This window comes from Gavia stellata, chromosome 14 (assembly GCF_030936135.1).
Source record: "Gavia stellata isolate bGavSte3 chromosome 14, bGavSte3.hap2, whole genome shotgun sequence".
NCBI lineage: Eukaryota > Metazoa > Chordata > Aves > Gaviiformes > Gaviidae > Gavia > Gavia stellata.
This window is the reverse complement of record NC_082607.1, coordinates 11574639-11591311: the sequence shown is the minus strand read 5'-3', so window position 1 is coordinate 11591311 and position 16673 is coordinate 11574639.

Genomic DNA, 16673 nt, shown 5'->3' with positions numbered 1-16673 from the left:
GTTGTGACATTCCTGACAACTCATTAGCTTGACTGTTGCTTTGGGAGAATGAAAGCAACACAGCTGAGAAAGAGGCACTCCCTTTCCAGTGAATAGCCAATATTGATTAGAAACTGTAAATTGCTGTCAGACCTGGAAGCCCCTTAGCCAGCTTGTTTTTGTCAGACTTCACTTTTCAGTCTTTCTGCATTGATATCAGCAAAACTCCAAACAGTAGAACTCCTTTGAAAAAAAAAAAAAAACCCTGAGGCTCTGTCCCGTTGCCTGCACCCATCTTTCTCCCAAGGTGGGGCAGGCACACATGAGTGCTGGGGAAAAAAAACTTTCTGTGCTTTCATTGGCTTCAGACAGCAGTCACAGCTGAGCTAAGGCTGGTGGCAGGAAGTCCTCAAGGCAGCTGAAAGTCATCCATCCCTTGCATACCACACCATGCCTCTCCCTTAGGGTGCTGTGCAGGCTCAGGGCCAGCCCCCATCTCCAGGGACCCGCCTGGCACTGGCAGCAGTGTTGAGAATTGTTAGGATTAATAGCCTTGCTTAGCACTAGAATCTGAAGTAGTTGAAGCCTTAGGTTGCAAGAGCTGACCAAGAGTAAACTTTTTGATAAAACTAATGCTGCTAACACAGAATTAGCTGAATCCGGTCTCATGAGGAGACCATGCAGTCCCTCATTTAAGCATCCTGGAACCATGAGGCAGCAATGAGATGGGGCCCCAAAAGCACTTCATCTATTTCTGCCTGAAGCCAAAAGTCCTGGAGATGAGGGGCACAGCAAGCCTCACTCCAACTGGCACCTGAAGACATCAAGTCAATGGCTTCAGCCTTGCTTGGCAGGCCAAGGGGCACAGCTTGCCCCTCCCCATAGCAGCACCTGAAGACCTCTTGTTGGCTTCTCTCTTGCCTGGAGACCCTATGGGGGAGGCCAATACAGGCCCCTCTTGCCCTGGCAGAACATGAGGATGGAGAAGAAGTGGCTTCTCCCATGTCTGGACACCCTCCATGGGAGGCCTGGCTGAGAGCGTGCCCTCCCACCAGGGATGCCAGACAGGACCATATGCCTGTGGGACAGCCACAGGAATGAGTGGAGGTGTGCAAGTGAATGTGCCATCAGTTGTAGTGAATGTGCCACCAGTCATGAATGCAAGATCAAGCTCCATGAGCCAGTGAGCAGGTGAAGTGGCCTGGGAGCTGGGGAGGTGAGTTGGGTCGGTAACGGCAGCTCTGGGTGTGACAGCGCCTGTCTGCCTTTCTCTAGGGGCAAGAGCATGGGGTGGGGAGGGGGGGTGGTCAGCAATGGGACGTGAAGAGTTTTTCCCACAAGTATGAGGTCTGCAATCCTGCAAGTGCCAGAGGATGAGCCAGGGGCCTTGGCCGAGGAGAATGAGTGTGAAGACCTGAAGACCACAGCGACAAAGAGCTGGTTTGTGCACGTCCAGTTAGTGCAGCAGGTACTTCCAGCAGGTTTGTACCTATTCCAGTTAGTGCAGCAGGTTTGTGTATATTTAGTTTCTACAGCATTTTTGCAAATGGGTGATTTAGACTGCCTAAAAAAACCACTGCTGCTTAGCAGGAAGAGCTCAAAGACGGCGCACTTAGGCTGCAGTGGAATAAAGCGGTTGGCTTGTACTCAAATTACATGCAATGGAAAAAGTATGCATGAGATTCCTTGTACCCACAACTAACTTTGTTCCATATTGGAACATATTCATGTTGGAAGCCATATTCATGTGTTAATCACATGATTGGTGTTCCAAGCTCCATGCTTATGGTGTCACTCTGTTCCTTTGTGGGTTTTCAGAAAACAGATTGGAACTAGAGAAATTCTTGGCCTGGTTACAGTTTAGGCTTTTACCTCCTTTGGAGCCTATACCTAACTACCACTAGTTTGGTTAAAGAGTCGAAGCGGGTTTATGCAGCAGGTTTGTGCATGTCCAGTTAGTGGAGGAGGCATTTTCATGGGGATGGTGCCTATTCAGATTGTGCATCTGGTTTCTGCAAATTCACTTTCTGAAGCAGGTTTATGCAGCAGGTTTGTGCAGGAGGCCTGTGCCTGTATAGTTCGTGCCTAGCCAGTAAGTGCAGCAGTTTTTGCATCAGGTTTCTGCATATCTGCAACTTTTTGTGCATATTTGAGTTGTGCAGCAGGTTTCTTCAGCAAGTTTGTGTATATTCAGTTTGGGCAGTAGCTTTGTTCAGATTCAGTCTGTGCAGCTGGTTTCTGCAGAGGTAGTGTGCATAGTCGGGTCTGTCATTCAGTTTGTGCAGATGGTTTGTGCGTACCCGATCAGTGTACCAGGTTTGTGCAGTAGGTTTCTGCATCTGCTGTTTGGTAGTGGGTTTGTGCATGGTTAATGTGTGCAGCAGGCTTCTGCGGATTCAGTTTGTGTAGCAGGTTTTATGCAGCAGATTTTGGCATATTCGGTTTGTGCAGGTGTTTGTTTTTTTTCTTTCAGCGGATTGCTGCGTATTTATTGTTGCAGGTGGTTTGTGCCTTTTCAGTTTGTAAAGCAGATGTTTGAAGCTGGTTTTACATACTCTGTGCAGCAGGTTTCTGCAGAATATTTCTGCTTATTCAGTTAGTGCCACTGGTTTGCACTTAATCAGCTTGCACAGAAGCTTCAAGCATATCCATTTAGCACAGCAGGTTTTTGCATATTCAGGTTTGTGCAGCAGGTCTGTGCACATCCAGTTAGTGCAGCAGGTTATTTCCAGCAGGTTTGTACCTGTTCTGGTTAGTGCAGGAGGTTTGAGCACATCCACTTGGTGCAGCAGGTTTTTGCCTATTCAGGCTGTGAAGCAGGTTTATGCTGCAGGTTTGTGCATGTCCAGTTACTGGAGGAGACATTTGCAGGGGGATGGTGCCTATTCAGATTGTGCATCCAGATTCCGCAAATACACTTTCTGCAGCAAATACACTTTCTGCAGCAGGTTTTGCTTAATTTGTTTTATTTGCATGTTACTGCTGCAGGTTTGTGAATATCACCCAGGCCCTGCAGCAATGTGGTTATAGGTGTCAAGGCACGTGGGAGAATATGGACAGGTATGTAGAAAGCTTGTCACCTCCGACGGTCTGGGACTTCACTCCCGAACAAGTGCAGGATCCTGATGAAGTGAGAGAATGTTTGAAAAAAAGATAACCTGGCTATTCCAGAAAGCACAACGTACTGCACTGTGCTGGGGCCTGCCTGCACCTACCGAACACTGCTCAGTACTATTCAGCACCTTCAAGGAGAAGAGAGAGTCTCTTGATCTGAAGTCATAGCAGCAGACACTGTGGTTAAACCAGAGACCCAGCCTTCAACTGTATCAGTTGCCCCTATAATTAAGAAGAAACAATGGAAGCAGAAGTCAGTTCATTTAGTAAGGGATGAAGAAGCGTGTCCTAAGAGGGAGCAGAAGAGAGAATCAGAAGAGGCTGCCTATTCTGCAGCAGAGCAGTCACAAGAATAGGAGGGGGAGAGGACTGAAATCATAAACGAGGCAGAAACCACCCAATCCCTATCCCTGAGTGAGCTGCAATATATGTGAAAATATTTTGGCCATCAACCAGGTGAGCTGGTTACTCCAATGCACAGAATCACAGAATCAATAGGGTTGGAAAAGACCTGTAAGATCATCAAGTCCAACCTGGGAAAAAAACAAACAAACAAAAAAAAAGAACAAACAACCCACCACACAACAACAACAAGCCACAACCCACCCAACACCACACAGCACCATGTCCATCAAGCTACATCCCACAATGCCACATCCACACGCTCCTTGAATATCTCCAGGGAGGGTGACTCTACCACCTCCCTGGGCAGCCTATTCCAATGTTTCACTACTCTCTCAGTAAAGAACTTTTTCCTAATATCTAGCCTGAACCTCCCCTGGCGCAACTTGAGGCCATTTCCTCTAGTCCTGTCACTCGTCACTTGGGAGAAGAGACCAACACCCACCTCTCTGCAACCCCCTTTCAGGTAGTTGTAGAGAGCGATAAGGTCTCCCCTCAGCCTCCTCTTCTCCAGGCTAAACAACCCCAGCTCCCTCAGCCGCTCCTCGTAAGACTTGTGCTCCAGACCCCTCACCAGCTTCGTCGCCCTTCTCTGGACACGCTCCAGCACCTCAATGTCCTTCTTGTAGTGAGGGGCCCAAAACTGAACACAGGATTCGAGGTGCGGCCTCACCAGAGCCGAGTACAGGGGCATGATCACCTCCCTGCTCCTGCTGGCCACACCATTTCTGATACAAGCCAGGATGCCGTTGGCCTTCTTGGCCACCTGGGCACACTGCTGGCTCATATTCAGCCGGCTGTCGATCAACACCCCCAGGTCCTTTTCTGCGGGGGAGCTTTCCAGCCACTCGTCCCCAAGCCTGTAGCGTTGCCTGGGGTTGTTGTGGCCGAAGTGTAGAACCCGGCACTTGGCCTTATTGAAGTTCATCCGGTTGGCCTCAGCCCATCGATCCAGCCTGTCCAGATCCCTCTGCAGAGCCTTCCTACCCTCAAGCAGATCAACACTCCCTCCCAACTTGGTGTCGTTTGCAAACTTGCTGAGGGAGCACTCTATCCCCTCATCCAGATCATCAATAAAGACATTAAACAAGACCGGTCCCAAAACTGAGCCCTGGGGGACTCCGCTTGTGACCGGCCGCCAGCTGGATTTCACCCCATTCACTACAACTCTCTGGGCTCGGCCATCCAGCCAGTTTTTTACCCAGCGAAGAGTGTACCTGTCTAAACCACGGGCCGCCAGCTTCTCCAGGAGAATACTGTGGGGAACAGTGTCAAAGGCTTTGCTGAAGTCCAGGTAGACAACATCAACAGCCTTCCCCTCATCCACTAGGCGGGTCACCTGGTCATAGAAGGAGATCAGGTTGGTCAAGCAGGACCTGCCTTTCATGAAGCTGGGATATTGGGATCAGTAGTCAGGAATTAGAGACTAAGGAAGGCCGGCAGCTGGGATCCCTTGCTAAGGGTAAGGCCATTGACAGAGGGATTGGGAAAGGGGCAGGAGTCCTTAGTCTTTGGAGGCGACTCCTGTCGAGTGTGAGGGACAGGTATCCCTTCAAGGAAGATCTTGCAAATTCCCAAAGCAAGTGGACCACCATTGAGGGAGGTATCCAGTATCTGAGGGAATTAGCCATGGTGGAGCATGGTAGCAACCTGGATGACAACCAGGTATCCAAAGACCTGGATGAAATCCAGTGCACATTCTCGCCATGTGGCGAGAGTTTGTACAAAGTACACTGATGTCATACAGACACAGAGGCACCAACCGTGGATGGATTGGCCAGATAACTCCAAGAATTCAAAAAGAATCTTGCTTCGTCCCTACAGGCCTGTGTCTCAGCTGTGGAGAAGCTGTCCCAACAATTGTCCCAGCGATTAAAGGATAGGTCTTCCTCACCCATACCAACCAGCATCTCAGCTATTAAGAGTCAGCCTTTTTCTGCTCAAGGGAGAGGGTACCAGTAGCACACACCACATGTCACCCCTGCATGACCAGGGGAAGGAAATGACGAAGTGGGATGGTGAGCCTACCTGGAGACTAGAAGCTTGGGTACAGGAACTGCAAGAAAAAACAACAGCCGAAAGGCATCCATCCAGGAAAATTACTGCTCCAGTGCCTGTTGGGTGGAGTGGAGGCTGATTACTTTTGACCCTGATGAATGAACTTCTGGTTTACAAAAATCAAGTCATGAATACTCTGACCAGGAATAGAGGGGCCCTGTGGAGGAAAGGGACAACCAGGTTTCCTGGACTGTGTGGATTCGATGGCCTGGCACATCAGTCCCATGGCAGTATAAAGCTCTAGTGGACACCAGTGCACAGGGTAGTCTAATACCGCCAGATTACAAAGGGGCAGAATCCATCTGTATTTCTGGAGTGACAGGAGGATCCCAACAGCTGTCTGTGTTGGAGACTGAGGTAAGCCTAACTGGGAATGAGTAGCAAAAGCATCCTATTGTGACTGGTCCGGAGGCTTGATGTATCCTTGGTGTAGACTACCTCTGGAGAGGGTACTTCAGGGATCCAAAAGGATACTGTTGGGCTTTTGGTATAGCTGTCTTGAGTATGGAGGTTAAGCAGCTGTCTAGTTTGCCTGGTCTCTCAGAGGATCCATCTGTTGTGGGGTTGCTGCAAGTTAAAGAAGAGCAGGTGCCAATTGCTACCATGACAGTGCACCAGCAACAATATCACACCAATCAAGACTCTCTGGTTCCCATCCATAAGCTGGTTTGGCAATTGGAAAGTCCAGGTGTGATGAGTAAGATTTATTCACCCTTTAATAGTCTCATATGGCCAGTGCAAAAATCCAACGGAGAGTGGAGGCTAACGTTGGACTATTGTGGCCTGAACGAAGTCATGCCACCGCTGAGTGCTGCCATAACAGACATGCTAGAACTCCAATATGAACTGGAGTCAAAGGCAGCCAAGAGGCATGCAACAATCAATATCGCTATGGCATTTTTCTTGATCCCTTTGGCAGCAGACCTCAGGCCACAGCTTGTTTTCACGTGGAGTGGTATCCAGTACATCTAGAATTGACTGCCCCAGGGGTGGAAACGCAGCCCTACTATTTGCCATGGATCACTACAGACTGCACTGGAACAAGGCAAAGCTCCTCAACAGCTGCAGCATATTGATGACATCATTGCTGGGGCTAGGTGCCCCTAGGGAGGTCCCACTGTATGTGCTGGCACAGGCTGTGAGTCATTAACCCCTCAATTAACCCTTTGGTCTCGGGTGCTGGGAGGGCTGCAATAGCACTGAAAGCAACGTTATTCATGTTTGTTTTGAGTGGTGCCTCACTTTTACAGTGTGTGTGGTTCTGGACTCAGGCCCTGAATTGGCTCTGCCAGGTTGTGGTGCCTCCTTGAAGGCCACCAAGACAGAAGAAGTGGAGCCTATACGGTGAGGTCCAGAGAGAAAAAAGGCTTTCCAAGCTGTAAAAGGAGCTTTAGCTTCTGCTCCTGCACTGGAATTGCCGGATTACTCCAAGTCCTTTGAACTACTTGTGCATGAGAACAAAGGAGTAGCCAGCAGGGTCCTTACTCAAAAGCCAGGTCCACAGTGCCGCCCTGTGGCTTATTACTCAACTGGATCCTGTGTTAGAGCGATAGCAGCAACAGCAACTATCATAAAAAGGAGAGCATTAGTCCCAGGTCACCCAACAACTGAGTATGTCCTGCATAAAGTGGAATTGACTCTTAAACAACATGCTACACAAGCATTGTCTCCACAAAGAGCACATTGTTCTGAATTATCGATTTTAAATGCAAGTAATATTACTTAAAAAAGATGTAATATTTTGAGTCCAGCAACTTTATTGCCTGCTCCCTCCGATGGTGAGCTGCATCATGATTGTGCTAACATAGTGTTCCACTCCAGTTGCCTATGGGAAGATCTGCGGGATCAACATCTAGAGAAGTCGGATCTAACCCTCTAACCCTTTTTACTGGTGGCTCGTCATACTGTGTGAATGGAAAACAATGCATGGGCTATGCAGTGGTGAGAAACTTAGAAGCACTTGAGGCAGAACCTCTAGAACCCTCACTGAGTGCCCAAGGGGCTGAATTATCTGCAACAGCAGCCTGGGTAGGATACAATAAGTGGGTAACTATTTATACTGATTCTACATATGTCTTTGGAGCGTGTAATGGAAATGGTACGCTATGGAAAGAACGAGGATTCCTTACCTCAGAAGGGAAAATCATGTCTAATGGGACTGAAATCCAAATGCTATCAGAAGCTATTAAGCTCCAAGGGAAATTGCCGTAGTACACTGACCAGGTCATACTAAAGGATCAAGCGAAATTGAAAGGAATAATGAATTGGCAGATAGAGCAGCTAAAGCTGCTGCCCTCCAACCTATACATGAGTGTATTGCCATAACAACTCCCTCTGCTGATGATTGGCCCAATATCAATAATCTAGCCCAAATATATGCAGCGGTCACTCAGGAAGAACAGGCTCGATGGCAAAATTGGATGGCTGTGAAAGATGAAACTGGGATTTGGTTGGCTTTGGTTATCCTGCAATAATTGTGGCCCATGTCATCCTGATGGTGTGTTAATAACTGTTATAAAGGTCATTGGGAAAACCATCACCGAGGCTGGGGCTGAGGAAATATAACCAGAAAAGGTGCAGCTGGATAAATAAACTAGTGCTGTGCGTGCAGGTGGCACCAACCGCCCAGTGAAGTAGAGTTAGCTGAGACTCAGTATTTTATTATTGGGTTAAGAGTGGTTACCCTAGTTCTGGTATTAACCCCTCTTTGTCTAGATGTTTTGGTTCTTTTTCTTTTGTACATTTGATTGAAAACAATAGTCAAGCCATCACCAAAATGGGCTCAACCATGCATCGACAAACCCATTATGTGAAAGCTATTCTCAAAACTGTGTTAGTACAATACCTTTTTTTAATGCTTTTACTAATACCCCCCACTCTTAGTTATAAGGAACACAATTCCTTTGTGTTGTTGACCCATCGCAGGCCAACCTAACTAACCAAACAGATTGTTGGGTATACACCCATACCCCATTAACCTCCAGAACAGGTATACCCCTTATAATGATTCCTTTGACCTTAGTCGAATTGAAAGCGACAGAGAACTATGCTTATAATATCCCCTCCTATTCGCCTTTCTGGAATAAGACTCTCTTAACTCAGACCAAATATCAGAATTGGGAATATACAACTGCTGTGCTAACAGAAGGAACTTCCTGTTTCACTCGTAACCAGTCTGACCAATATGCCTACCCAGCAGGGAAACAGCTCATGCCTCATAACCCAGTGGAGAGACACTTTCTGTAAAGGTCAATCCCCATTTTTTTTGAAACTATAAGCTTCAGGCCACAGAGTTACAATTGCAGTAATAGCTCAATGTATGATAGCAGAATGATCTACAAGTGGTGGAAACGTTATATTATGTTCGGTCTTTTGATGAAGTGATGATCAAAGTGCAATCTCACAAAACAGTTGGACTTCAACAGGGAGGATCTAGCTACTGTCTTTTTAACTTCTTATGCTGCTGTAAAAGTTACAGGGAGGGAGAATTGGATTCATGCCTCACGTGTTAAACAAATACTGAAGGAATATCAGTTAAATGAACAACCGTCAGCCTCACAGAACCCCACCAATCATGCCATAGAGATTAAAACTGGGACCATTCAAATTCCCTAAGATGGAAAGAATTCTGGAACCATATCGGTTTTGTTTCCTTTCTAGAGCTACCTGGACCAGAGAGGCTCCTGCAGCGTAGCACAGTGGACCATTGGAGACTGTTAAAAGAGGACAGTGTCCTGTTTAGTGTATTCATCATGCATATAGGGCTGCCCTACACCCAAGGAATAACCACCCCCCACCCATCTGCCCCAAGAGGAGAAGAACTCAGGTTTTGTCAGCATGGTTGGCTTCAGTTATCTTGTAACATTTGTGGTCCATGTCATCCTAGGAGGTGTACTAATAATTGCTTTAAAGAACTTTGGGACCTTTGTCGATGGTTGGACTTGTGGAAGTATAACTAGGGAAGGTGCTTCTAGACATATAAACTGGTGCTGTGCTCCACTGAGCATGAGGGGTAGATTGTATAGCAAATACAGAGCACTGGTTTTGGGAGAGTTGTGAATGGGCTGCCAAACGAGAGACAGAGAGGGCTACCAACAGTTTTCAGTCCTGGCTAATTCTGCGGGAGACTTAGGTGGTGGGTATCCGTTTTGGAGTTGGGCCCTGGCTAGGGTGAGCATTAGGTTGTATAGCAAGCGAACAGACCAAGAGCTGGTGGAGTAATGAAGGGGCTGTCAATAGAAGGTGAGGGCTATACACATCTTTCAATCCTCGCTACTTCTGTTTTTTTAACCCAAGCTAGTGGCTCTCTGTCTTGGAGCTTGGTTACGCTGAGCGTGAGGGGGATAGGTGATGGTGAGGTTTAGGAAGTAGAAAAAGTGCAGAGCCCCACTGTTGGCGAGCCTTTGCAAAAGCTGCCAAACGAAGGTTAGGGCATCCAAGAGCTTTCAGTCGTGGCACTTTATTTGTGGGAGCCTTCTCTGGACATTTTTCATTCTGGTGCTGGGCTCTGCCTAGAGTGAAAGAGTGAGGGGATTGTTAAGTGGCAGAGAAATCTCAGAGCCTCAGTGTTGGTGTTGCTTTGCAGAGGCTTCCAAGGGAAGGTGAGCAACAGCAAGCGCTGTTATTCTGGGCATCTTCCGTGCGGGAGCCCTTGCTGTTTTTATTTTTAAATTTTGAAGCTTTCTAGAGTGAATGAGATAAATCATTAGGTGGCAGAGAAAGGACAGAGCCCCAGTGTAGATGGCCTTTTCATAGATTGCCAAGGGAAGGTGAGGGGCAGGAAGGGCAGTCAGTCCCTGCACCTTCTGTGTGAGAATCCTGGTTAGCCTTTTTCAATTTTGGTGCTGGGCTCTGCCTAGAGTGAAAGAATGAGGCAATTATTAAGTGGGAGAGAAAGCTCAGAGCCCCAGTGTTGGTGAGGCTTTGAAGAGGCTGCCAAGGGAAGGCAAGGGCCAGCTACAGCTCTCAGTCCTATCACCTATTCTGTGAGAGCTCTTGCTGGATGTTTCCCATCTTGGAGCTGGGCTCTGGCTAGAGCAAGAAAGTGAGTTAAACATTTGGTGGCAGAGAAAGAGCAAAACCCCAGTGTTGGTGGGTGTGTGAAGAAGTTGCAAAAGGGAAAGTGTGGGCCAGCAAGAGCTTTCAGTCCTGGTGCATTCTGTGTGGGAGCCCTTGCTGGACGTTTTCTGTTTCGGAGCTTGACTCTGGCTAGAGTGAGATAAAGCATCAGGTGGCAGAGAAAGCTCAGAGCCCTAGTGTTGGTGGAACTTTGAGGAGGCTGCCAAGGGAAGGTGAGCCCTAGAAAGAGCTTTTATTACTGGCACCTTCTCTGTGGGAATCCTCGTTAAGACTTTTTCAGTTTTGCATCTGGGGTCTCATTAGCGTGAAGAGATAGTTACATGGCAGAGAAAGCTCAGAGACTCGATAATGGTGGGGCTTTGCAGAGGCTTCCAAGGGAAGGTGAGCAACAGCAAGCACTTTTATTCCTGGCATCTTCCATGCAGCAGTCCTTGCTGGTGTTTTTTTTAATTTTGGAGCTGGGCTCTTTCTAGACTGAGTGCAATAAATCATTAGGTAGCAGAGAAAGGACAGAGCCCCAGTGTAGATGGCCTTTTCATAGATTGCCAAGGGAAGGTAAGGGTCAGTAAGAGCAGTCAGTCCCTGCACCTTCTGTGTGGGAATCCTTGTTAGACCTTTTCAATTTTGCATCGGGGTTCTGGCTAGAGTGAGAGAGAGTGAGGGCATGGTTGGTTGGGTAAAAAAAAAAAACAACCAAAAAAACCTCGCAGAGCCCCAGTGTTGGTGCATGTGAGAAGACGTTGTGACAGGAAGGTGTGGGCCAGCAAGAGCTTTCAGTCCTGGCACTTTCTGTGTGGGAGGGCTTGCTGGATGTTTTCTGTTTTGGAGTTTGACCCTGGCTAGACTGAGATAAAGTGTTAGGTGGCAGAGAAAGCTCAGAGCCCTACTGTTGGTGGAGCTTTAAGGAGGCAGCGAAGGGAAGATGAGGGCCAGCAAGAGCTTTCAGTCCTGACACTTCCGACTGGAAGCTCTTGCTGGATGTTCTCAATTTGGTGCTGACCACTGGGTAGAGTCAGAGTTTGAAAGCATTGTTGGTTGAGTTTACTAGGAAACTCCCTGGTCTGGTACGGCCTGCTGATTACTACACGCTGTTGGTTTTGCAGGTTGGCAGTGATGAGATTGAGCAAAGAAGCCTAAAAGGGATCAAGAAGGACTTCAAAGCACTGGGGAGACTGGTTGAGGGATTGGGAGCACAGGTGGTGTTTTCCTCAATCCCTTCAGTGGCGGGGAGGAACGCTGGTAGGAACAGGAAAGAGAACCTGGTCAACGTGTGGCTCAGAGGCTGGTGCCATCGAAGGAATTTTGGGTTTTTTGACCATGGGGCGGTCTACATGGCACCGGGCCTGCTGGGTGCAGACGGTGTTCAACTATCCTCAGGGGGGAAAAGGGTCCTCGCTCATGAGTTGGCAGGCCTGAGTGAGAGGGCTTTAGACTAGGTTTGAAGGGGGAAGGGGATGAAGCCAGGCTACCTAGAGATGAGCCTAGGGGTGGCATGCCAATGTTGGGGGCAAGATCGATAGCCCAGCTCAAGTGCATCTATTCCAATGCACGCAGCATGGGCAGCAAACAGGAGGAGCTGGAAGCTGTTGTGCAGAGGGACAGCTGTGACGTAGTTGCCATCACAGAAAGATGGTGGGATGACTCGCATGACTGGAGTGCTGCGATGGAGGGCTATAAACTCTTCAGGAGGGATAGGCAAGGAAGGAGAGGCGGTGGGGTGGCAATGTATGTCAAGGAGTGTTTTGATTGTATAGAGCTCGATGATTGTGATGACAGGGTTGAATGCTTATGGGTAAGGATGAGGGGGAAGGCTAACAAGGTGGATATCCTGCTGGGTGCCTGTTATAGACCACCCAACAAGGACGAAGAAGACGAAGCGTTCTACAAGTGACTGGCGGAAGTCTCACAATCGCAAGCCCTTGTTCTTGTGGGGGACTTCAACTTACTGGACGTCTGCTGGAAATATAACACAGCAGAGAGGAAACAGTCCCGGAGGTTCCTGGAGTGTGTGGAAGATAACTTCCTGACACAGCTGGTAAGGGACCCTACCAGGGGAGGTGCCCTGCTTGACCTGCTGTTTACGAACAGAGAGGGTCTGGTGGGAGAAGTGAAGGTCAGAGGCTATCTTGGGCTTAGCGACCATGAAATGATTGAATTCTCAATTCTTGGCCAAGTAAGGAGGGGGATCAGCAAAACCACTACGATGGACTTCCAGAGGGCAGACTTCAGCCTGTTCAGGACACTGGTTGAGAGGGTCCCTTGGGAGACAGTCCTGAAGGGCAAAGGGGTCCAGGAAGGCCGGGCCTTCTTCAAGAAGGAAATTTTAAAGGCACAGGAGCAGGCAGTCCCCATGTGCCGTAAGAAGAGCCGTCGGGGAAGACGACCGGCCTGGCTGAACAGGGAGCTTTTGCTGGGACTCAGGAAAAAAAAGAGAGTTTATCACCTTTGGAAGAAGGGGCAGGCAACTGAAGAAGAATACAAGGACCTCGTTAGGTCATGCAGAGAGGGAATTAGAAAGGCAAAAGCCTGGCTAGAACTGAATCTGGCCACGGTCGTAAGGGATAACAAAAAATGCTTCTACAAATACATTAACAACAGAAAGAGAGCCAAGGAGAATCTCCATCGTTTACTGGATGCAGGGGGGAACATTGTCATGAAGGATGAGGAAAAGGCTGAGGTACTTAATGCCTTCTTTGTCTCAGTCTTTAATAGCCACACCAGGTATCCTCAGGGTATCCAGCTCCCTGAGCTGGAAGACAAGGATGGAGAGCAAAATAAACTCCCCGTGATCCAGGAGGAAGCAGTTAACGACCTGCTATGCCACCTGGACACCCACAAGTCTATGGAGCCTGATGGCATCCACCCAAGGGTACTGGGGGAGCTGGCGGAGGAGCTTGCCAAGCCGCTCTCCATCATCTATCAACAGTCCTGGTTAACAGGGGAGGTCCCGGACAACTGGAGGCTTGCCAACGTGATGCTCATCTACAAGAAAGGCCAGAAGGAGGATCTGGGGAACTACAGGCCTGTCAGCCTGACCTCGGTGCTGGGGAAGATTATGGAGAGGTTCATCTGGAGGGCGCTCACAGGGCATGTGCAGGACAACCAGGGGATCAGGCCCAGCCAGCACGGGTTCATGAAAGGCAGGTCCTGCTTGACCAACCTGATCTCCTTCTATGACCAGGTGACCCGCCTAGTGGATGAGGGAAAGGCTGTGGATGTTGTCTACCTGGACTTCAGTAAAGCCTTTGACACTGTCTCCCACAGTATTCTCCTGGAGAAGCTGCCAAATCGTGGCTTAGACAGGTGCACTCTTCATTGGGTAAAAAACTGGCTGGATGGCCGAGCCCAGAGAGTCATGGTCAATGGAGTGAAATCCAGTTGGCGGCCGGTCACAAGTGGTGTTCCCCAGGGCTCAGTTTTGGGACCGGTCTTGTTTAATGTATTTATCAATGAGCTGGGTGAGGGGATTGAGTGCTCCCTCAGCAAGTTTGCAGATGACACCAAGCTGGGCGGGAGTATTGATCTGCTCGAGGGTAGGAAGGCTCTGCAGAGGGATCTGGACAGGCTGTGTTCAGTTTTGGGCCCCTCACTACAAGAAGGACATTGAGGTGCTGGAGCGTGTCCAGAGAAGGGCGACAAAGCTGGTGGGGGGGTCTGGAGCACAAGTCTTATGAGGAGCAGCTGAGGGAACTGGGATTGTTCAGTCTGGAGAAGAGGAGGCTGAGGGGAGACCTTATCGCTCTCTACAATTACCTGAAAGGAGGTTGCAGAGAGGTGGGTGTTGGTCTCTTCTCCCAAGTGACTAGTGATAGGACAAGAGGAAATGGCCTCAAGCTGTGTCAGGGGAGGTTCAGGCTGGATATTAGGAAAAATTTCTTTACTGAGAGAGTGGTGAAACACTGGAATAAGCTGCCCAGGGAGGTGGTGGAGTCACCCTCACTGGAGGCGTTCAAGGACCGTGTGGACGAGGCATTGTGGGACATGGTTTAATGGGCACGGTGGTGTTAGTTGATGGCTGGACTTGATGATCTTACAGGTCTTTTCCAACCTTAGTGATTCTGTGATTCTGTGACCTATGGAGAGTCTAGGAGAGTACAGAGTCCAAGTGTTCCTGGTACTGTTAAGAGGTTACCAGTGGATGGTGAGGGCCATCAACAGTTTTCAGTGCTGGCATCTTTAGAGTAGTAGAAATTGCTGAACATTTTCAATTTTAGTGATGGGCTCTGGTGAGAGGTAGTGGGAGAGCAGGAAGATATTGGGACATGTGACAATGTAGGCAAGCACAGAGCCGAGGTGTTGGTGTTCCAACACCTGTTAAGAGGTTACCAGTGGATGGTAATAGCCAGTAACAGCTTTCACTGCTGGCATCTTTAGAGTAGGAGGAATCGCTGGACGTTTGAAATTTCAGTAATGAGCTCTGGCGAGAGGTAGCGGGAGAGAGAGAATGGTGAGGGCAAGCAAGAGCTTTCAGTGCTGGCATCTTTAGAGTAGGAGCAATTGCTGGATGTTTGCAATTGCTGGATGTTTGCAATTTTGGTATTGAGCTCTGTCGAGAAGTAGTGGGAGGAAGCGATCATATGTAAAGACATTTGAGTGTCTAGGCAAGCTCAGAGCCCAAGTGTTGGTGGTTCATTTAAGAGGGTAGCAGTGAAAGGTGATGGCCTGCAAGAGCTTTCAGTGCTGGCATCTTTAGAGTAGGAGCAATAGCTGGATGTATGCAATTTCGGTGCTCATTTAAGAGGTTACCAGTGGAAGGTGAGGGCCAGCTACATCTTTAAGTGCTGACATCTTTAGAGTAGGAGCAATCACTGGACATTTGCAATTTTGGTGTTGAGATCTGTGGAGAAGTAGCGGAAGCCAGCAAGTGTATGCTGGGACCTTTGAGAGTCTAGGTAAGTGCAGAGGCCAAGTTTTGGTGGTTCAGTTAAGAGGTAGGCACTGAAAGGTGAGGGCCAGCAAGAGCTTTCAGTATGGCATCTTTAGGGTAGGATCAATGGCTGGATGCTTGCAATTTCGGTGTTGAGCTCTGGCGAGAAGTAGCAGGAGCCAGCAAGCATATGTTGGGACCTTTGAGAGTCTAGGTAAGCACAGAGGCCAAGTGTTGATGGTCCTGTTAAGAGATTCCCAGTTTAATGTGGGGGCAAGCCAGAGTTTTCAGTGCTGGCATCTTTAGCGTAGGAGCAATGGCTCTATGTTTGCAATTTCGGTGCTGAGCTCTGGTGAGAGTTAGTGGGATGAAGCGATCGTGTGTCTGGACCTTTGAGAGTCTAGACAAGTGCAGAGCCCAAGTGTTGGGGGCTCGTTGAAGAGGATGTGTTTTAGAGTGGTTTCGAGGATTCCCGAGAAAGGTAAACAAATATACACAGACTACAAGGAAAAAAAAAAAAAAACCCAAGCATTTTATTAACTACAGACATGCATTACACTAAAGGTGTCTTGCAAAGCAATTGTCTTACCGACCCGAGGACCAAGAGGAAGATGGACTGTCTGTACATTCTTGTGTCGTCTTGCGCCACGTGCTCAGCCCAGCAGTCGGTAGGTGCCAGCTTTATGCGTGCATCCCCACGGAGGCAACGGTGACCTCACCGTACACTGGCCCACTGCTCTTCGGGAAATCCTGGTATTTGTGCATTTGCAGAGGAACGGATTTCGACACACATGACCAGTGGGTGCCGAAACAAGCCTCAGTTGCCAACTCTCAGCATAGGGAGCCTATGGCGCATGTGCCCGCTGGTCAGGCACGCTGCACGCACCATAGCCCTCCCATCTATTGGTTCATAGGCTTTGTACATGTGGCATATTACCATAATCCAGCAGACTCGTATCAACCATGCTCAAGCTGATAGCAAGATGTTATAAGGCAAGCAAAATTATGAACTGTGCTTTGTATTCTTTCACCACTGCACGTCCTCCCTGTCCTCCCCCTGTATTGCTCAGCCTCTTTATCTCTAAGGTCAGCATTTCAAACACTAGACAATAAACCATCTGTTTTCTTGTGCTGACTGTGGTTCTCTCAGCTATCTACTTCTCACACAGTGTTG